We start from the raw sequence: 22,324 nt of genomic DNA, 5'->3' as shown, positions 1-22,324 counted from the left end.
GTATGAGCTCTGGGGTTGTTCTGTTGTCCAGTTGAGATCCCAGCAGCATACTTCATGGACCTTGAGAAAACAATCCAAAAATTCATTTGGAACAAGAAGAGACCCAGAATAGCAAAAGCAATTCTAGGTAACAGAGACATGGCAGGGGGTATCACAATCCCCAACCTGCAACTCTACTGCAAAGCTACTGTGATAAAAACAGCATGGTACTGGCAAAGAAACAGACCTGACGACCAGTGGAACAGATTAGAAGATGCAGAAACAATGCCAGACACACTCGGCCATCTCATCTTCGATAAAGGAGCCAAACACCCTCACTGGAGGAAAGATAGCCTCTTTAATAAATGGTGCTGGAAAAATTGGGCTTCAACTTCCCAAAGATTCAAACTAGACCTATATCTCTCACCATGCACTAAACTAAAATCAAAATGGATTAAAGATCTAAATAGTAAAACAGAAACTCGGAACCAGTTGGAACAGAGGTTAGGTAGAACCCTTGAGGACATCGGTGTAGGAAAAGATTTTATGAACAAAACCTCAGTTGCCCATGAACTAGCACAAACAATCAACAAGTGGGATCTCTTCTTATTAAAAGCTTCTGCACAGCAAGAGAAACCACCAGCAGTATGAAGAGACAACCCACAATGTGGGAAAAAATCTTCACCTGCTCTTCCTCAGACAAAGGCCTACTATCTCCAATCTACAAAGAACTTAAAAAGATCAGACCTCCCAAATTTAAAGACTCAATCTGAAAATGGGCATCTGAAATGAACAAACACTTCTTAGACAAAGAAGTAGAAATAGCAAATAAATACATGAAGAAAGGTTCAACATCACTGGTCATTCGAGAGATGCAAATGAAAACAACACTGAGATTTCACTTCACTCCAGAAAGAATGGCTGCTATCATGAAATCAACCAATAACAAATGCTGGTGGGGCTGTGAGGAAAGAGGAACCCTGCTCCACTGCTGGTGGGAGTGTAGACTGGTGCAACCACTGTGGAAATCAGTATGGAGATACCTCAAAGAACTAGGACTGGAAGTCCCATTTGACTCCACTATTCCACTTCTTGGGATCTTCCCCAAAGAATTAAAAGAATCATACCACAGTTATATATGTGTGCCCATGTTCATAGCAGCACAGTTTGTAATAGCTAAAACTTGGAAACAGCCCAAATGCCCATCAACTGGAGACTGGATAAAGAAAATGTGGTTTTTTTATAAAATGGAGTACTACTCAGCCATCAAAAATGAGAAATTAGAGACATTTATAGCTAAGTGGATGCACACTGAGGCGATACTCTTAAGTGAAATAAATAAGACACAGATGTGTAAATACTGAATAGTTTCTCTGGTGTGAGAAACTGAAAGTGTAAATAAGGACTAAATGTATAATAGGTAATGTGAAATAGGAAGAAAAGGGGCAAAGGGGAAGGAAGTGGGAGGGCTAGGGGAAAGGATAGAAGGGAATGGGATTAATATGAGAAAATGGAAAAATAGGAACAAAATCCTTGTAAATAGGGAGGAATGGAGGGGTTGAAGGGAGGGCTGGGCAAGGATGAAAAATAAGAACCAAGAGAGACTATGTAAAGGTGCAAATTTCCAATGATGAATGTCATTATATTGTATACTTAAAATGTACCAATGATTAGAATGAATAATTGATGATGCAAAATAGGAAGAAAAGGTCCAAAGGGGTAGGGGTAGTGGGAGGGGCAGGGGAAAGGAAAGAAGGGAAAGGAAAAATGCTGAGAAATGGAAGAAATGGAAATAAAGTCTTTGTAAATAGGGAAGGGTGGAGGGCATGAAGGGAGGGCTAGGAATGGGGAAAAAATAAGAACCAAGATGCATTATATAAAGGTACAATTCCCAATGAGAAATGTAATTGTATTGTATACCTACAATGTACCAATAAAAGAATTTAATAAATAAAAGATGTTACAAATCAATAAGAAAAATACTAAATAATAGAAAACTAAAGAAGGATATCAACAGGCAATTCACAGAAAAGAAATGCAAGGATGAAAGCACATATGAAAATGTGTTCTACTTTACCGTTAATCTATGACTTATTTTCTTACTCATTAGATTTACCAAAATTTAAATTTTGTGAGGGGGAAGGTATTTCATGTTTTATTAATGAGAGTAGAATTTATAAAGCCTAAACTCAAACTTTAGAAAGTAATTTAGCAATGTTTATCTAATTACATACAATAATTATTTGCTTGATCAATGCCTTCTTAGAAATCTCTCCTATAAAAACACTTTCCCATAGTTATGGAAACCCAAAACCTCATATCTGTCAATCATTTGAAGTATCTTCAACAGCCGTTAGTGCTATATCTATTCTATGGAGTATACACAACAATTTAAAATAATAAAGTAGGGTTTTATTTATTATCTTTAAAAGATCTGCTAGATTTGTGAACAACAAAAAAAAACAAGTTGCAGAATACAAGTACACTATAATTATTTCATGGAAAAAAAAAGACACATATATTTATGTAAAGATTTGAGAAAGATGTACTACAAATTCTCATCCAAGGAGAAAGAAATTGAATTTGGAAGAGTGATGGAAACTTTTACTTTTATTCCTCTAAGTTTTTACCAGAAGGGCAGTATCATAGATTATTGATATAACCTAAAGATCCTGCGTACTCAGTAGAGTATCAGACATTTATATCAAGTATGTGGAAATAGCCAGAGGAGAAAAAAACATAACAATTTCCCCATCACTTTGGTGGTGTCTCATATCTCACTGACAGAGTTAGGGTCTTAGAACAATGTCACTGATGAACAGAAAACAAGTATTCCATTCTTATCTCTATTTCCATTTTGGTGCAAATCACATCTCTTTATAGTTTGTTTTACAAAATATTTCAATAGCAGTAATACTGTGGCTCTAAATTCTCACCCAGCACTTTTTATTTATCACTATCTTTGGTCAGAAAAACTAAGCAGATATCATCCCCATTTTCTAAGTTAACAGGTAGAATTAAATGGAGTATCTAAAATCACAGAGCAAGGGTAGTCTTTAATCCACACCTCTTGAACCTACTTTCATTGTCAATTATACATCAAGTTAGCTTCTAAAAATAAAATACGATAGCAACCAGACTTTTTTGTACTAAGGGGAATTGAACTTAGAGGCAACAGAAAAAAAATAGTTATTGATGGACACAAAGTCCTCACTGGACATTTCTAATTGTAAGGTTGTCCTAAAGTAGGGAGCTAGTAATACAGTGCCTAGTCATGTCATTATCCATTTTATACAAGTACAGTTGTCTATTTCTTACTGATTTGTAAAATCTCTGTAGAATTTATGTCCTTGTTCTTTGCCCTTTCTATAGGTTCCAAATATTTTAAAATCTGTTCCATGTATTCTATTTTAATTATATGTTAGTCTGTTTTGTGTTGTTATAACAAAATACCAGAGGCTAGGTATTTGTTTAGTGAAACAAGTTTTATTTAGCTGAGTGTTTTGGAGATTCAAGCACATGGTGTTGACTTCCCTTTGGCTCTGGTTGACCCCACATACAGAAGAGATCACTTGGAAACCAGGCAGCAAGCCAAGACACCCATTCTCAAGAGCACCGATCCAGAGTCGAGACCCCTGCACTAATCCCCACTGAGGGCAGTGCCCACATGGCTGAAGTACTTGCCACTCAGGCCCACTTCTCCAAGGTTCTACCACCTCAACACCACCACCCTGGGAACCAAGCTTCGGGCATATCAACCTCTGGAAAACACGTTCAGAACATATCCCAACCATAGAAACCAAAGACATCATTTGCCCTAAACAGTTTATTTATCACTATCGTTTTTCATTTCTTTATGACCTCTATAAAATGTTTCCAAGATCATTTTCTAAGAACTTTTACAGATCCAAGAATTTATGTGTCTAGCCCAATACCATGGAGGTAAAAGCAGTCAGATCTTTACTCTGGCTCTCCTGAACCTTCATCCACTGACCTCTTCACCCTCTATTATCACTTTCTGCCCATTCCTGGGCCCACAATTCATCTTTATTTCTTGTAGTTGAGGCATTGTGGGTACACAATGTGTGGTCAGAGAAGGATGGCATATGAAGCTAAATTTTCTTGGCACTTCTTCTCAACTGTATTCAAAATATGAGAGATTATGATAAACAGTCCCATGGTATAAACACAGAGCCTATGGTAAAAGGGAGGCTAAGCCTAAAGGAAGCTTGGAGAAAATAGATTCCAGGGGATTTATTTTTTAGACAAAGGTAGAAGCCTGAGGAAGTGAAAAAATTTTTTCCATGTTCACTCAGGAAGTGTCATAGATGGTTGCAAACTGCTGCTCTCTTCCCATTTCCCAGCCCCATCATATAGATTACCAAGCACAGGAAATTCCAAGAAGAACTAGGAGAGGATCTCTTGAATTTGAAGAAAGAAATATCTAGGTTTGAAAAACTGATACAGAAGGATGAAAAATCAGAATAAGATGAAATTGCCTTTTTAAAACCCTTAAGCACAATCTTTATTATAAATTAGGGTATGTTAGCTTTGCCATCTCTGGGACAAACTATCTGATACCAGCAAGTTAAAGGAGAGGTTTATTTTTGGCTCATGATTTCAGAAGGTTCTGTCCATGCTCCAAGGCAGATATGTCATGGCAGAAGGACATGGCAGAGAAAAGCTTCCTTCTTGCTTCATGATGAAGGGAAAGCTGAGCACAGGGGAAGATAACAGCAATTTCTGTGTCCTCCAGAAACACATCCCCAGTGACCCACTTTCTCCATCTGAACCTTGCTTCTAGCAGCACATTCAGGTATGAATAACAGTGGATTAATCCACGGATGACCATTGCAGCACCATGGCCCAATCACTCTCCAAGAGTCAAGTTCAAAGTTAAGGTTAACTGGCACCTGAAGTTTAACCCTTTTGTTTGGATTTGACTCTGTGTCTCTTTGTTTTCTTTTTCTATCTATTTTGTATTTCTTTTCTGCTTATTTATTTTATTCTTTTGGATTAAATTGTTTATTATTCCTTTTCTCTCTTTGTTTTTCATATTATTTTTCTCTTTTGAAAGTGGTTACCTGTCAGACTATATTGGGTGCCCTAAAGTGTATTTTTAATCGCTCTCTGTTCTTGTATGTAGTTATGTCTGCTCCTTGGTTGGGCCCAACACAAAGATTGACTATGACATTTGTTTTTTTCTCTACCTTTCTTGGCAATTCCCAGTAAATACATATTTATCTCAAAATTTAAAATTGAAAACAATTCTAAATACTATCAAAGAAACATCATCTCTGAGACTTTCCATAGTTTGGGCCAAAATATACCCTTTATAACATTATAGGATAATATTTTGAGCAATTCATCTAAATGACATTCACTTTACAACATTTAAGTTACTCTCCATCTAGACTTAAGGGAGAAGCAGGCTTTCTTTTCCTTGTAAACAAGTGAAATTATGTAGATGGCCTTAGTAGACTACGGGCCCTTTAGAGACACTTTTTAAGAAAAATAGATTGTGCGAAGTCCCTTGATTTCACAGATTGGTTGTGTGTGAGCATGCCAATTCATTTGGAGTAATTTCCTTTAGCCCATTAGAAAAAAGTTACAGAGAAACTCAGTGTAATCTTCTGAATTTATGGTATAATCTGAGAAGGGATATTCTGTGACTATGAAAAGTTACGGTAGTTTGAGGCTAAAGGGAGTGGGGGTGAATGGTATGATTGCACTTTCCTTGCTGAATCAATTCCAGATGTTGTCATGAGATGCATTGAGTGTTGAAGGAATCAAATATCAGTGCTAGAAGAGACCTAGAGATAATCTAGTTGAAATGTTTCCCTTTACAGGGGAGGAAGCTAAGACCTAGAATAACTGATTGCGCATGTGTAGGTCTCGCAGTCAGGTAGGAACAGAGTTTGATCTAGAACCCACATCTCCCTTGATCCCACCCAGTAATACTGTAATTATTGGGATCTCACAGACAAGGGTAACTATGAAATACAAAAACAACTTTGAAAGTGGAAAAAAACTCATCTCTCCACTCTCCATTACTGCCATCGAAGTTTACAAGGAGCAAACTGTTTATCCCAAGACTAACAACCATACTTTTTCTGTAAAAATGGATTACATGATACATTAACTGTGCTTTCTGCATCCTAGAAATAAGAAAGTTAATCACCTATAGGGTTTCTAAAATAAGGTTGAATAAAACCAAACAAGGCCAGTGTCACCTGCAAAGGATGTAATGGTCATTGGAGATGAGCTGATGATCATCCCTGAGCACCTTGTCACCCCATTGTAACACATTAATATATTGAAATTCTCATGTCCCAGGGCAATGGCCATTCACAATCATCACGACTACCACAAGAAAGAACCATAAGGAGAAAAAGAAATGGCACCCAAATTCCTGGAAAATTGCCACCCTTTTCTAGAAAAGACACGGAATATTCCTCCCTTCTAATAACTGGTCCTTCCCTTTCATTTATCTACCAACTTCCAAATTCCAACAAGAGAGAAGCTGACACGTGAGCACTGTCTTTGGGCTTCTTCTATTTTTTGGCCAAAAATAATCCTTCCTTCACCATTTAATCTGCATTGAGTCTCATTTATTGGTTCCATGATTCTGAGGGGAAAGAATTCAGCTTGAATTCAGTCAGAAATTGGTAACACTACCACTACTAATGTTAATATTTTTGTGACATTTCAAGTTCTGTATCATATGTATACCTGAATAACAGAAAATGGAGAATTGAGCATTTGAAGGATAAGTTAATGACATAATAAAAAAGGTCTATTGTCTGGTAAGAATAAAATAAAAAATATATGTATCAGTTGTATTGGAATTAGTCTCCTTTACCATGAGATTTCCTATAAAATTTTATTATTCATCCCTTTCTCAATAGAAGAAAGAGTATCAGGTATGTCTAATATAGACCTGTTACTCATTTTTCTAAAAACAAAAATATCTCTTGAACCACTATATCAGTCCCCATTGTTAAATTATTTTCCTTATTTCTTCTTGAATATTAATGCATTTGATTCACTGTTTAATTAGAGATGTTGGGGAGGTCCCTTCAATCTGTTTCATGGGGATGGCTGCTTTACAAATGGCCTCACCTCCTCTTTTCTCCAGAGGGATTAGAGTCAAACCAAAATTTCTTTACGCAGCATTTCATGAAAAACAATGCTACAGTCTTACCTTCTAGAAAAATGGACAAGCACAAGGGCTGGGGATTGTGGAAGAGAGAGAAGAGAAGGCAGAATCTCAATATGCAGAACTATAATTCATTTCAGTATAGTGGTGAGTTGCCAGCTTATCCTAATACAGAAGTTCTAAAATATAAATTACATCTGAAAAATTCTATTAGCACCTCATTGCTTATATCTGAAGAAGTAACTTATAAAAGTTTTAATATGGAAAACAAATATAAGAAAGACTCAACCAAAAGATACAGTTTTTTAGTTCTATTTTGCTAAGATCAAACTACTTCCAAACTCCAAACTTCAGTTTGCTCTTCTATTAAATGATGGTAATAAAAACCTTAATTTTTGTTAGTTCAGTCAAGATATTGCATATAAATGAACTATTGGAGAATGAGTAGTCTGCTGTTTTGTTGTGGTGCTGCTGCTGTCAATAGCAGCCTCTCATCTTGCAAATACAAATTTCTTTCCTTAAAACCATGAGGCCTATTAACATTATCTTATTAATGTTAAGGGTTAGAATCTTCATTTCTAAACTTAGCATGACATAAGTTAATGACATAAGGCAATAGCCATAACCATTTGATGAACATATATTATGCATATACAAATCTTCAAGCACTGAGAATGTCCAAAGAGAAACAGAATAACTGAATATTAGACTATAAAAAGGTGTAGGAGGGGCTGAAATCTATAAATCGGTGTTTGTTTCAGTTACTTTTCTCATTTCTGGGACAAAATACCAGATGCCCAAAGTTAAAGGATGAAAGGTTTATTTTAGCCCACAGTTTTTAGAGGTTCCAGTTCATAGTCAACTGGCTGCACTACAGGGAAACCTGGCAGAGGAGAAACAGTCTGTGGCATGGCAGATAGGAAGCAGGAACAAGGAGGCATCCTTTCCCTTTTTATTCCACCCAGGCTACAAGCCTATTGGTTGGGGCAACTCACACCCAGGATGAGTCTTCTGTCCTCAGTAAATCCATTTATCTACACCCAGATCTATGCTAATCCAATCAGTGGGCTGATCCAGTATTTCACATCCATGTTGTAGTAACTCCCAAAAGCCCCACTTGGGAGCTTATGAGGCTTTGGAGGATATTTTAGATATACAATAGTACCTTGGTTCATGAATGCTTTTGTCTGCAGACAATTTGGTATGCAAACAGAAGTGCTTAACAAAATTTTTTGTTTGTTTGCAAACTCTACATCAGGTGACAAACATGACCATGGCCATCTTTCCCACACAAACACAAACATGACCATCTTTTCCAAAATCATAGAACAAATTAAGTTCATGAACCAAGGTACAACTGTAAACAATAATAGTATTCATCTACAATAATCATACTATTCTCTGAAGAAATGAATCTTTGTAGCTCACATGACATCTGGCATAAGGAGGCTTAATAATAATAAGTTAATATCCATCTAGGGAATGTCAAATGGCATTACCCAGGTAGAGCCCTGGTGATTAAAAGAAATTAAATTTCAAGCAGGATCTCAAAAAGCAAGGCTCTTAATCTGCTTCACACCCAAGTACCTAAAGTGCAAGCAAATATACATGAAAGAAAGTAGTCCCTAGAAAGAAGCAAGGCTCTCAAATTAAAGAGATAATGTTAGCTAACAATAGAAGGGACGCCATTTTGCAGAGCATATTCGAGAGAATTTATATCAGTCAGGACAGGGCAAGTTATTCTGTGGTAACACACAACCCACAAAGATCTTAGTGTCTTGAAACAAGGATCTATCTCTTGTTTATCCAAAATGTGCCACAGATCTTGGGATCTCTTTAGGACAGGCATGTTCATGTGCTGGCTCCACACCTTCATCTTGCTTCCTCCACATCAACACAGGCTCCCATGCACTGTACCAAAGAAGAGCAAGTGGAAAGGTCCAACTAGGAGCTCAACACTCTGGACTTCACAGACACTTTCTGGTCTTACTCACACTTCATTAGCTATAATTAGTTAAATTGTCCCATGAGACCATAAGGGGACTGAGTAGGGTAGTAAAATCCTACCATGTACTATCAAGAATAATAGTAGTTTTGTCAGAGAAGCTCAAATTCTGTAGAAAACATTTGAACTACTCTGCACAGAGTATAGGCTTTAGTGACAGCAGACATAAAACTATCATTTTTTAATAAAGGCCAAAGAACATATGGACATTGGAGATCAAGAGACACAAGGACCTGAGAGTGGTCATCCACATTATGGAAGACACTGAAAATCATTATTACAATCTGCTGTATATCTTATTCATTTTGTGGTGCTTGTGTGTGTTCAATAAGTTCTATCTAAAAAACATTGCAGGGTAAGGTTTTTGTCATTTTCCAAATATCCTCTTTATTGGCATCATAAAATCAAAATTTAAAAGACTGCTATGGTGTTGATATAAATAGATAGTTAGGCTGGCATTATGACCAAGATGTTAATACCCAAAAACAGCAAAACAAATACATATCAGCCCTTACAGCATGGTGCCTGTTTCATGCCATTAAACTAGTCCTTAAAATTCCAAAATGAATTAAACTTCAATGGCAAATGTGGCAGAATATCCTTTTTGGTACTGGCCAAGGGAAGTTTGCCTAATAGTTTTCTGTCCTCTAGACTTACCTTGACATAGATGGCAATGCCATTTGCATTCTGAACACACTGAAACATTCCCTTCTTGAGTTTCCCTCCCCAGGCAACGGTCCAACAAGGGTTTAAGACAGGCTCAAGCCTTTGATCTTCCTGTGCACTAGTGAGTGAACAAAGGACCAGTGAATTCTCAATCTGTTAGGAAGAAATGGTGATAAAAGGTGCCCAACAGTCAGCAGCTACCGGATATTTCTGAGTACAGCCATTTTAGAAACTTTAGAAATGCCACTGTCATTTACTCTTATTGCTCTTCCTAATAATCAAAGAAATGTTCCCTAAACTATTAATTAAAATCCAAAGACAACAGTTTTAGTACACTTGTCAGGATCTCTAATATTTATTTATTCATTTCTAATAAAGAAGCAACAAACAAAACTCCCAAAGCCTCTTGAAATAAAACTGTCCTCCCAAGAGTGAACTTATGAGGAAAGCACAGTCAGTTTGGGGGTGGGGGGAGCATGTGTGTGTGTGTGTCTAATTTGTACAAATTTACAAGAACACCAAAAATCAGATTCTGCAAATTAAATCAAAGAAGAGTGTATGTTTTAGGGGGGAGGGAAATGATTTAAAGAAAATGTTTTAAAGGGGAAAATTGCACACAGCATATTTTTTAATGGCCCTTACCTTTCCTGCCCAAATTTTAAAACTTCTCTAGCAATCTAGAACAAAATATATGTGTAAGTATGTGTCCTTTCACTTTTAACTTTGTTACCTCTAAGAAAAAAAGGAGGGTTAATGTTGTTTTAGAAAAGACGTTCAGAAATTTTTAGAGAAGTTTCACAATTAGCTGGCAGACTTTATTCTGTTTCTTAAATGTAAGGCCAACAGCATAACTTGTAGATGAAATTCTCCTTGTTTGCATCCTGGGACTAAAATCTGGACTTTGTGAGGTTTCACCTAAGGAATTCTACAGGAAAGTAGCAGACGGGCTACACATTAGCCTTTGATGAATTCTCTATATAAACTAAACTTCTGTTTGAGGTACTAAACCAACATGAACTAGAGTTGGATTGAATTCTGACCTAGAATGTTCCTCTCCACACTCAGGCCCTATAGTACTGTTCAACATCCCCATCCCCGAGATAGTAGTTCTTAACAAGAGAGGGACTGGACTGTTGATATTGTTCCAAACATGAAAAGGAAATAAAAATTAAAGGAGCTGCAGACCATCAGATTAAATTCTTCTTCACCCAAAGTGTGATAGCTTGGGCTTCCATAACAAAATACCATAGCCTGGGTGGCTTCAACCACAGGAATGTCATTCTCATAGTTCTGCGTACAAGAAGGCTGAGATCGCCATGCCAGAGGGGTGGGTGTCTGCTGAGGCCTTTCCCCTTGGGGGACAGGTAGACATCTCCTTGCTGTGTCTTCGCACGACAAAGTAAAGTCTAACTCTAGTCTGTTTTCCTTTTGGCATCAGGACACTAATAGGATCATGGGAGCTCCATGCTCATGGCTTTATATCAAACTCATTATGGTCCACAATTCTCACCCTAGATACCAAGGGGAGGGGACACAAATGTTCACTCCCTAACATAAGACATCTGAATTGCAAATAGATCTCTCTAAGACAGAGAGAAGAGCTCCAAGAGCTCTAAAGGTGTTTGGTGCTCAAACACTGTGATTAGAGTGATTCTCCAACAGTTTTTTCATGTTACTTTTCTTTAGTTAGGTAGTTATTTTTGGAGGTACTGGAGACCGAACTCAGTGAGCTACATCCCCAGCCCTATTTTATTTTATTTTATTATACATTTTATTTTGAAACAGTGTCTCATTAAGTTACTAAGTTGCCTAGGCTGAGCTCCGATTTGTGATCCTCCTGCCTCAGCTCCCAGGGTGCTGGGATAACAGGTGTGCACCAGCCACCACACCTGGCCTCCAGCATCATTCTTATGAAATTTCACACTATTTGCATACTTTTTATCTAACTTTGCAATGTACTGTAATTTGCAGCCCATGGCTGGGCACTGTAAGAAATTAACCAATATGCTGGAGCTAGCTAGTGTTTGGGTAGAGGCGAATTTTATCTGTGTTGAGTATTGTGACAGGTTTTACTTTTCTTTTCCCTCTGCAACTTGTAATGCCAGGGAACAAATTAATAAATTCTTAAGGAAATAGTATATACACATGTACACAGCTACTCCAGTGGCAATTTGTTGTTTTATCAAACATCATCTTGCTAGGATTCAGCTGAACCTAGAATAGGTGGAAATTTTTCATTTTGATTCTGTCCTCTGCTGTCTTTTTTTCTATCTTGATGGGTGGTTTTGCCCTCAGAATAACCTGTCATCATCAAGGTCTCTTGCTAGACTCACTGTTTGTAAAAAGCAGGGTAGTAACCAATGCAGAGTCCTCAGTTTCGCCAACTACAACTGCTGGGACTTCCACATGAGATTTCTATCTGCTGGTTTCTCAGTACACACCATACAGGATCTTCCTAAGGCATCATTTCTTCTAGGGTGAAAGTGATTATTAGCTCTCGCTGCAAAAGTACCTCCTTAGCTGCTGCAGAGTAGGAAATTTTATAAACTTCTCTTTAGTTTGGTAGGAAATGGCTGTTGCCAGGAAGACACCCCTGTTTCACAGAAGCCCTTTCCGAGGGCTGTTTCCTGCCCCACTCCCTTTCCTAGATATCACCAGAAGCAACTGGAATCAATCCACTCCTGCTTATTGCCTTGATGCCCATTTTATTTTTTAACTCTTTCATGTCTAAGGATGTGTAGTTAGCTCTAGGCCAACTATAATGGGCTAACACTGTGAGATACCATGAACCTAGCCTGTAAAGAGTCCATGATCAGCAAAGGGAATCATAATATCTGTATTCTAAATGACTTCTTCATGCAGCAAATGTATATACCATCGCTGGGATGGTATTTCATGGTGGTTCTTGTTGTTGGCTTACCACTCTCATTTTCAGAATATATTCAGTTATGTTGTATGCAAAGTAAAAGATTCCCAAGGAATAACAAGTCAATAGATAAATGAAGTCTTCTGAAACATTTACACATGGATTTAAGTTTGAACCCTATCACTTACTAGTGCCTTGACTATAGCAAGTTGTTCAATCTATTTAAGCCTTAATTACCACATCACTAAACTGGGATTACAATGCCTCCCTTCTGGTCCCTGCAAGAGGATCAGATAGTACTTGGCACAGACCTGGACAAGGAGTAGGCCCTTGCTAACTGGTAACTATTTTAAGTATCAACTTACACACTGCCAGGCAATAACCATTTTCTAGATTAGTAAAAGTCTTACAACTATAACTTGGATTTCTATAATCTAAGTGTGTGATGGGTTTCTCAGCCCACACTTCCATGACAGACTGGAGAGCAGTTCGCCCTCTCAGCCTCTGCCCAAGGGGACACACCGGAAGAGCTGCAGCAGCAGGATCTCCTTGAAACTTGCACATCTTGGACCTTCCACCTTCCCACTCAGTTTATCCCTTCACTTTGGACCATGGGTGAGCACTTCAAGGAGATTAGTATCTCACCTTAAGAGGCTATGACAGCCAGCCAAGAGCTAACCCAGGGACTCCCTGGTCTGCCCCTGGCACCCCTCCCATGTGACCTAATGTGAAAACAGAAAAAGGCTTTTCCCTACAAGAACTTCACTTTGATGTACTGCTTTGACCTGCACCTAACAGTTCAAATCATGAAAATAAGAATCTTTTATGGTTACCGGGAAGATTCATAGTTTATCATATTTGTCGGCTAGAGAGGAAGAAAAGACTTGGCCGGGTTCCTGAGGGAAAGATAGCCTGTCATATTTGCTGAGATTTATTTATGAAAAAGCACTCACGATGATACGTTTGTGCAACAAGCTCCCCTCCTGCTCAGAGCACCATCAGTGTAACCTGAACGGGAGGGGCTTCCAGCCCATCCAGAGCAGGAGGTGAAGGAGGGACCAGAAGGGGAGGCTGCAGGGGGAGGAGAGGAGACACTTGGCTGCCATCATTTAAACCTCTTGATTATTTAAACTTCTGCAGAATGATGATTACATATTTGAAGGTAATACATCTGTTCCTCTCCCTCCCCGCCCCCATGTGGTTTTCTAATCCCGAGGTAATTATGTTTTGACAAAAATTTATTGGGACATCTGTTTTTTCCCTTAGATCTGCAGGTCACCATGTGACTCTAACAGCAGCCCTGCAGAGATCTGCCCTGGAGAAGCTGAACACAACGGCTGGCCGGGCTCAGGCCCATACACACTGGGCAGTGAGGTGACCGTGCAGGCAGAAAGGGCAGCCCACCTTCTCCTGTGCCACTTTGCTTGGTTCTCTGCAGGTCCTTGGTGTGGGATTCTGGCCTAGCAGAGTGAAGGGATTGGGGATATAGGCAGAGGGGAGCAGGGAGGCTGGCTGGAAACCGGCTGGCAGCATACACCAGGATTCATGCTTTCCTAGGTCGGCATCCAATATAAGAATAATTCATGGAGGGAAGGGCTGGAAGTGCAATGCACAGGCCATATGTTTGAAACCCCTGCCCACAGTGGCTGGCTGTGGTTACCAGCAAATGGTGCCACTAACGAGATTAAATTATGGGACCCTATGGAGGCACAGATATCAGGAAGATTATCTCTAACTTCCAGCATTTGATAAAACGTGGAGCAATCTAGGAACTTTACACATGCACAGAACTTCTGTTTTAACCTGTAAAAGAACAACTTTACTCTGGTCTATGCTTTTGGTGACTAAGTTGCCAAAACCTGCTAAATTCCTTTTTTTTTTTTTCTTCTCACAAATCTCAGCTCCCTAGAAAATGCTTGTGTCAGGATTTGAGAGGGAATGTCTTTTCCATGTTTTTCCACCTTTGTGCCCTCATAAGGAATTTATTTTCTAAGGTATCCAGGCAATATCTCAGCCTAATGTTTGAAAAAGTGTCTGAGTGATTTGCTTTGGGGCCAAACAAAACTTTGGACCATTTTGAGATGTTTCTGCCATTAAAGATTTGACAGGAAATTTTAATAACTAAATAAAATTCCATCTCCCTTTATTCTGGCTGACTGATTTTTTAAAAAGTGTATTTTACTGTCAAATAGACACCAAGCAATACTCAGCTAGTTTCTTGAAGAGTATCAAATGAACGTTATAATGATTACATATAAATGTCCAACCAAATTTAGGAAAATAAGATGCTCTGGATATTACAGAGCACATCTCCCTTGAATTGATAAAAGTATACTATTTCTTGAATTTCTTTATGAAAGAATGAGTCAGAGTAAATTCCCAGTTTTCAGATGGAAACAACAAGAGAGTAATCCAGGTACCAAGCTCAAGGCTTAGTCCTTAGATTATCAAAGAATCTCAAGCTCAGTAATCATCTGGTGGATTCTGCAGAAATCTGGAATCCCATGAGATAGTCTAATGTTTCATAAGCCTGGTAATTCTGCCATAAAGCATTTGGGTGACTCCTTTTTAAGGGTTGAATGTTTGTGTCCCTGCAAAATGTATGGGCTGAAGCCCAAACCCCAGTATTAGATTAAGTAGTCGGTAGAATGATGAAAGGGAAGTTTGTCTCAAAAATTAGTTTGGAGAGGCTGGGTTAATACATCCTAGATAGAGCTGAGTATGGTGATATTCTCTGAAATCCCAGCTACTCTGGAGGCTGAGGCAGAAGGATCACAAGTTTGAGCCTTTCCTGGGCAATTTAGCAACTAAGCTAGATTGTGTCTCAAAATAAACAATAAAAATGGGGCTGGGAGGCTGGTGATATAGTTCAATGTTCTATCCCTAGGGAAAGAAGGAAACAAACAAAAAAAAAAAGGAGGGAGAAAGGAAGGAAGGGGCTTAAAGAGACTGCATTGAAGTACAGAGTCTCCTTTTTTAAATGTAAATTATGAGCTCAAAGAGAATAAAACACTGTGGGATTTCTAAGTTTGGGCTGCTGTAACAAAATCACACACACTGGGCAGCTTAAGGAACAGGCCTTTGTTTCCCACAGTTCTGGACAGGGTGTCAGCACTGCTGGCTCCTGGTGAGCAGTCTCCCTAGGTCACAGATGGTGACCCTCTGGGTGTGTCCTCACTGGCCTAGCTGTCTTAAGGCACTAATCCCATGTTGGGGCCTCACCCTATGAGCTCATCTAAACCCAATTACCTCTAAAGGCTCCTAATACTGGGGTTCGAGCTTCAGCCCATGCACTTTGCAGGGACACAAACATTCAGTAACAAGAAGCCACCCAAACGCTTTGTGGCAGAATTGTCAGGCTTATGAAACATTATGAAACGTTAGACTACCCTTCACTTGTACTAAATATCAAGGCAATATGACATTCTAAGTATGACACAAAGTATGGGGAAGGACTCGACTGGGACAGAACATGGGAAATGAATTGTGTAGGCAGTGCTACTATGGCTGGACATGTTCAGAGGACCAGTGTATGTAAGTAGGGAGGGTGACGGTGCATGTCCAGCGTAGTTAGGAGGAAAACAGTGGAAAAGTAACTCCAGCTCAACCACTGACGTGGAGACTGATGGGGAACCAGGGCATTGCAGCCCAGCCCTTCAGTGCCCGTTTGTGTGTGTGTGTGTGTGTGTGTGTGTGTTGCTGGGGTGAGGTTGGAGGCAATAGGACCCACCAGGCCTCTCTTCTCTGTTGCTCTTCCATCTAAGGCTTTATTTGAATAAAATTTTTACTAAACACTTCAAAATTCAACTTTCTAAAACTCGTTGTTCTAGTCTTATATTTCACTGCTCCAGCCTCTTAATTGTTTTTACTTTCTTTCCTTCATCCTAATTTCTTGCTGACTTTTGATTGTTCTTTATGTGTGTTATTGCACTGGAATTGCACCTTTTATTCATACATGCAAAATCTATCTTGCTATAATTTTTAAATTTGCTTCTTCTCCAAGGCAGAGAAATGAAGTTCACTATATAGAATAAGAAGAAACTTCCAGGATAATAAATTTCCATTTCTTTGGGTTAGCTCTTGGAGAAATACTTGGAAGGAGAACAGACTTGAATTTCTTACTTCAAAAGACAAATGTTTATGAATGGGGAGTTCCAGGACTGGTGATATTCCTCAAACTCTTTCTGAACATGGAATGAAAATCCCTTCCAGTTCTTCCCATCAAAATCTTAACCACTTCTGGAGGATGATGACTTTGAGGCCAGGCTAGGCAACTTAGCAAGATCCTGTCTCAAAATAAAATAAATAAAATAGAACAGGGCTGGTGATGCAGCTCAGTGGTAAGACACTCACCTAGCAATGGAGGGACCCTGAATCTAATCCACAGTGCCAAAGCAAACCAAACCAAACCCAAGCCAACAACAAAAACCCTAGCCATCCTTTAAGCATAAAGTCATAAAGGCCTCTCTAGGGCCCTCCCAAACCTTCCTCCTTCCTGCTCACCTGGCATTCTTGGTGATCTCACAGTGCCTCTGTCTCTTCTGCCACAGCAGGTGCCACTGCAATGTGATGAATCTGTTTATGTGACAGTCTGTATGCCAGACCCTGCACTTCCCTGTGCCTCAAGACACAGACTGGTACCAGGAATGTGGTAGATATTTAACACATGACAGCTTAACCGACTAGTGGAATTTGACCAGGGAATTTTAACTGGCCAGACAGCCCATCAGATGCAGCAAGGAGTGCATCTCAAACTTGGGCCAGGGAGCTGGGCCTGGCTGCAGCCTCACGGGGCTGCTTGGCTGGGAAATTTTCCCCCATGGGGAACTTCTGCAGCTGTCTCTGAGATACAGGGGCTTCGCGGGGGGACTGTGGGCTCTGCCACCTTGGAACTCTGATAACCTGCATGTGTGACCCCTTGCTTTCTAGATGGCAGTTGGGATGAGGTCACTCCTCAGATGACCCTGCTCCTTGGAAATCCACCCACAGCTGCCAGAGGGAACGCTTGGTACGTGAATGGCACATTGACACGTGGGTGAATCACAGCAGAAAGACTTGCCCCACATGAAAATAATTTGGTCCTTCCTAGGGCTATTTTCCTGTCACTGTTACATTTACAATCCCCGTTTCCATTTCCCCCCCTGACACATCACGAGGGCGTCTTCATTAACAAATACAAGATGAGCACCCAAATGCCCTGCCTGCCAGAAGTGCCCAACTGCGGCTCAGAGCCGGGCCTGTGGCTTCTGAGCTCTCACAGGCCTGGATTGCCACACAGAGCGCTAGCTGGATGCTTGGCCTGCAGAGCTGAGCCCAGGGCCCCCCAATCCCTGTTCCTTTAATTCACCTAAATGCTGCCCTTTTTCAGGATGTGAGGAGGAGAGGGTTCAATCTGGCCCCACTCGGGGACTGTCATTTTCTGGGCCACGATCTCCATGTGCCAGGCAGCACCAAGTGCACAGGGAGAGGCCAGAGAGGCCACCAGAGCCTCCAGGAATGCTGGGATCAGCAGGGCCGCAAGCCCATTTCAGTCGTGATTCCCTGACACCCCCTTCCCTCCTGGGTACTGGTTGGGTGAAGTCACCAGTGCAGCTAAAGTGCATGTCACTGATCGTTTGATTGTTAAATAAGAGGGTGCACATGCTCACCCAGAGGAGGCTTTGGAAAAAGTCTCTGTTCATTCCTGTTCATTCTTAAAGTCTGGGGACCCTGACTTACATCATACTGCAGACCTACCATGTATGCTAAAAAAGGACAGGCCAGGAAGTAAGCACACTGGAATCTTTCTTTGCTCAAAGAATCAATTGCAGTCGATTTAACTTCATCAAATCACTGACAACAAGTGCTGATACAGAGGATGGAAAATATTCAAAGCCAGAGAAGAGCCAACATCCTACAGTTTCTATCAGTATTAAAGCCAGATGTTCCACTGACTGCTCACATGCGATAAAACCCACCCGTGATGAAGGCTTCTTTCTCTCTGGGCTGGGGGATGGCAGGTCTTCAGTGCGTGGTTTGAAGTCTGACTGCAGGCCTGCTAGATAGTGCTGAGCGAGGCAGCAGGGCTTCTGCTGAGGCAGAGCAAGGCCCTTTTGTCCATAGGGTTCTATCTGCTGCTGTGGCTCGAACTGATCTGTTTATGCTTCACTCGCTATGGCAACGTTTATCTGATATGGACAAAAGGCATTTTGATTCTTGAATTAATAACACTTGACTCAAGCATATGATTCAAGAAGAGGTATTCAAACAGTTTAAATGAAAGCAATGTTTTCTCTGAAGCCAATTAATATAGCAACAAACCTTTGGCTGAAGTGATCCAAACGTGCAGCAAGTAAGTGTTACGGTGTTCTGTAAACCATCAAGCCATCCCTGCAGTGAATAAATAGAGGAGGAAAAAAGAAAGGAAGAAAGAAATGCACATCCTGTTGGCATGAACCTCATATCGTAGCCTGGGTGATGCCAAGTCTGAAGGGGGACCTGCAGAGGTGGCTTTTGTTCAGCCTAACAATGTGTTTGAGCCCAGCTGTAGAGTGTGGGAGGCCCCAGTGCAGAAACGGCCGTGAACACAGCCTGCAGCCCTGCTCTCTGCCTCCCTCGACAACTGAAGGCCCAGTCTTCCTTCTACGTGACCCCGAGCAGGGCCCCGCCAGGGTCAGGTGACTTGATTTGATTCTAGGATCTTTTCTGGGAAGCAGATGTGGCCCCAGGGGCTCAGGTAAATGGCTTTCCCTCCTTCCCCCCTACTGCTCCCAAACAGAGCTTTCCTTTTCTTCCCTTCATTGAAAAATTGCCAAAAATCACTCCATACTGTACAGCTAACCCCAAAACAGGCAATGGAGAATGATGTTAATTTAAACTTCTGCCTTATTAAGTAACAAAACCCAGAAATAATGAGATCAAAGCCAAAAGACACAAACTTCTGCCATCTTTCTTAAGATAAAAGGAATAAAACACCCATTAAATGAATGAGGCTTGGATACTTAATAAAAATAGCTAATTAAGTGTTGGAGTAACTTCGCATTTTGCCTCATGAGCCTGCAGTACTTGAGACTGGCCCGCATCCCCTCCAGTCTCAGTCTCATTCCTTCCTGCTGAGGCTCAGGCCATCAAACATCTTTTTTCCTTCCCTTTGTCGTGTGCCAGAGCCTGCTGCGAGCACCAGGATGGCAGATACAGTGATAGATGGGCCTGGCCTGGGAGGAACTTATGCCAGTGGTAGTGGTGTTGGTGGACAAGACAGGACAGGAGGATGAAGTTTGTGGACAAAAATCTCGATGAGGATGAGGAGCTGGATAGGAGTGGGAGGACACAGGGCTGCTCCTTGGCCATCTCAGCAGAATCCGGGGCTGCCTGTGAGGGTTTCTCCCTTGGAATGGACAGGACTCATTTGTACAGTGCAAGTGAATTCTGGCTTTAATTCAACACAAGTTTCCTTCCTTCCTTCCTTTCCTTCCTTCCTTCCCTCCCTCCCTGCCTCCTCCTTTCCTTCCTTCCTTCTTTCATCCCTCTCTCCTCTTCCATTCTTTCATTCTATTTTTCTTTCTTTTTACTTTCAATCTGCAAATATTTTTAAAAACACTTTGCATATGCCAAGTATACCAGAAACAAAAAAGGCCTAAATGCTAACCCAAACAGGACCGCACCTGGTTAGGAAGGCAGCCCTTGAGCAGCAAAATGTTTATGAGAAAAAAAAATCTTATTTCTGTTTTCTGTCTAGGTTAATGACTGGAGTTTGGTTTGGTTCCCCCCCACACCACCATGTTTTATTTTTTGTTCGTTTTTCCTTTCTAGCCATTCTGATAAGAAAAAATTAGGTAATTACTCAATATGGGAAGCTGAGCATATATACATTGGTCTCCAGGAAATCCTAGAAACATAAATTACTATATGACAGAAAATAAGCCCTTAATGTCTTCAAGTCACTATTTTGTTGTTGAGATTGTGTTGCTTTTTAGTATCTGTTACAAGCAAGCAAACAAAATTCATAGCTTAGACGCTAGGCAAGCCAAAGTGCTATAAATGAAGCTAAGCTTAAAAGCCTTTCCTATGTAACAGGAAGCATTATCTGCCAAAAATCTGCCCAAGAAAGCTTGTTCAGGAGAGATTTCCTGACTTTTTTATGTTTTTCCAGCTCTGAACGTCAGAAAGTGCATATGAACAGTAAAGTACACAGGCAGTTATCCAAAGAGAATTATTTTTTGTTTGTCCAGCACTGGACAAGAAACAGTGCTGGATATGTGTTGTCAATGATTCTATAATCCTGAGTCCACTCAATTAAAGAGCAGAAAAATGAAATCCTTTTTCAAAAGGGACTTATCGCATGTGAAAAGGCCACTTAGGGCACACCACTAACTCTGAGGTCATTCTCAGACCTGCCACAGGATTGGAACACTAAGTGACATACATATCTACCACCTCTTTGCTTAGTGTTTGCATCAGTTCTCTTAGGCAGTCTAGGCTAAAAGCACAGAGCCACTGAGTCTCCATTAGGGATTCCAAAGCCAGGCGAAGCACGGGAAGTGTGCTCTGCCTACATTTGTATATGTGTCAGCTATAGAAAACAGCAAACTTAGGCAGAGCACATCTTTTGAAGTTCTGAAGTTGATGAATGAGCTGGGTGGGAAATGGCACTGGGAGTGCTTCCCTCTGGCCTCTGCAAGATGGAGACAGGCAGCCAGCCTCAGGAAATCTTCTCAGCAAAGCACTGCCAAAAGCAGGCCAACTGAAAGAAGCTTGAAAGCAGAAGCTTGAAAACAGAGTGGTCAGCTGGATTGCTGAGAACACTGCCATGTGAATGCTAGAAGCTTCCTTAGTCACCTCACCGGGGACCCCAGATAGACAGGGCCAATGGTGGCCAGTGAAGCTGATAGCCAGCTACAGAATTATGGTTCACCTGACAGCATTTCTAATTGCTACAGGGAGGCCACACTGTGCTTATAAAGATAAGATGCAGATATAAAATTAATCTATTAGTTAACTGAGGCAAGTAAAGCTTAAAGAGACAAATTGTCCCAAATCACATAGCTTATGAGTAGGTGACTGTTGATCCTCAAACTAGAGACTCTTCCTACAAAGCCCCCACCATAACTTCCCTGCCATAAGAGGAAGCCTTTCCTAATGGTAACAGACTCACTGAAAAGAGTTATAACTAACGTTTCGGTCCTGTGGCTTTGATGAGAAAATTAGTGCTAACTATACAGTCAGTGCATACTTTATTAGAGCTTATGGAAGTAGTTTGTGGATCCCCTCATTTCTACCTTTCGTGGACTTCCAATGAATCTAAAAACTCATAACTTGGAAAACAGTGTTGTTTTTTGTTTTGTTTTGTTTTTTGTTTTGGTACCAGGGATCGAACTCGGGTCCTTGTGATTGGGCAGTAGGCAGCGAAATCACTGAGCTAAATCCCCGGCCCAAAACAGTGTTGTCGATGAAACTCACCACTGAGAGGCAAGAAGGGGACAAAGTCACTGTGTCAAGGGCAGTGAAGCTTGAGTGCTGCATACATTATGCCAGGCAATTTCTTTACTTTTCTAAATTATGATTTCCTCCACTTTCCCAAACCTGGGCTTGTTCCTCACATTCTGAGGCCCTGAGTTCAAATTTTAGTATATAGCTACAACTGCTCTAAAAACTCAGTAAAACAGCCCTG

The 22,324-nt window shown here is 40.5% G+C and overlaps 1 long non-coding RNA gene across 1 annotated transcript in view; it reads right to left on the bottom strand.

Moving 5' to 3' along the window:
- The window catches only part of LOC110347756 (uncharacterized), a 79,021-nt gene extending 58,866 nt beyond the window's left edge, over window positions 1-20,155 (bottom strand). The window contains exon 1 of the long non-coding RNA XR_002392549.2: window positions 18,633-20,155. This is a non-coding gene — a long non-coding RNA (uncharacterized LOC110347756). The remainder of the gene's footprint in view (window positions 1-18,632) is intronic.
- Window positions 20,156-22,324: the final 2,169 nt, after the last annotated feature.

The sequence above is a fragment of the Heterocephalus glaber genome, unplaced genomic scaffold, assembly GCF_053883595.1.
Source record: "Heterocephalus glaber isolate CG9 unplaced genomic scaffold, H.glaber_assembly_v1.0 deba00001481, whole genome shotgun sequence".
Taxonomy (NCBI): Eukaryota; Metazoa; Chordata; class Mammalia; order Rodentia; family Bathyergidae; genus Heterocephalus; species Heterocephalus glaber.
This window is presented reverse-complemented; position numbering and strand designations above follow the sequence as displayed.